The sequence below is a fragment of the Palaemon carinicauda genome, chromosome 13 (assembly GCF_036898095.1).
Source record: "Palaemon carinicauda isolate YSFRI2023 chromosome 13, ASM3689809v2, whole genome shotgun sequence".
NCBI lineage: Eukaryota > Metazoa > Arthropoda > Malacostraca > Decapoda > Palaemonidae > Palaemon > Palaemon carinicauda.
The window spans coordinates 91,681,288-91,682,144 of NC_090737.1; positions in this window are offsets into that span (position 1 = coordinate 91,681,288).

Genomic DNA, 857 nt, shown 5'->3' on the forward strand with positions numbered 1-857 from the left:
ATATACACTATATATATTTCAGTTATGTTCTATATCACGTTGCGAGCTTTTTCATTTTATTCTGCACTTTTCTTGATGAACTAATATTTCTATTTAAAACACGAATTCTAAAAAATGTACGACATCTAACAAAAACTTTAATCACTTCGTATGGTAATGGGATATCATTCCTTTTAAAACACTCGCTAAAAAAATCAGTCAACTTAACCGTCGCTCCTTTTCCAGGTTTTAGATACTTTTCCCCATGATGACAAAGAAACATTTTTTCCATCGTTTTTAAATGCACCAAAAATTCTTCGCTTGGTTGCATTAGTTTTCCATCTCTTGCACTTATGGCACCAATCCACGTGCCATCTCCCTTCGTCGCTGCAGTTCCAAGGAATTTATATTCAGGAAACTTACGAGCTATATAACCCCCTACGTATTGTAAGCCTCCATCTTCCATCGCTTTCCCTGATGCTTCTTTTTCAGTGTCAAATTCTACATATTCATCATTTTGCAAATCATTAACAAATTCCCCTGGCAAACAAAACAGCATTGCCGATAGACTAAGCTCTTTTTGAATAGAAGTTTCTTCATCTACAAAGGATGCGCTTTGTTCAACAGGAAAACTGGAAAATGAGCCTGACGTCATCATATCACTATTGCAACTTTCAACGTTGCAGTTTGATCCTAACAGTTTGCTGTCTTTTCCTAGAATGTGGGCTCTGACTCGGTGCTTAAATGCGACGGGTGATGGGTGTTGATGGCATGCACCCATCTGTCTTATGCAGCCAAAAAAGTGTTCAAGACCATCTTGATTTAGCCTATAAGTAAGAATATATGATGTATCAAATTTAGCTTTGACCATTTTCAGC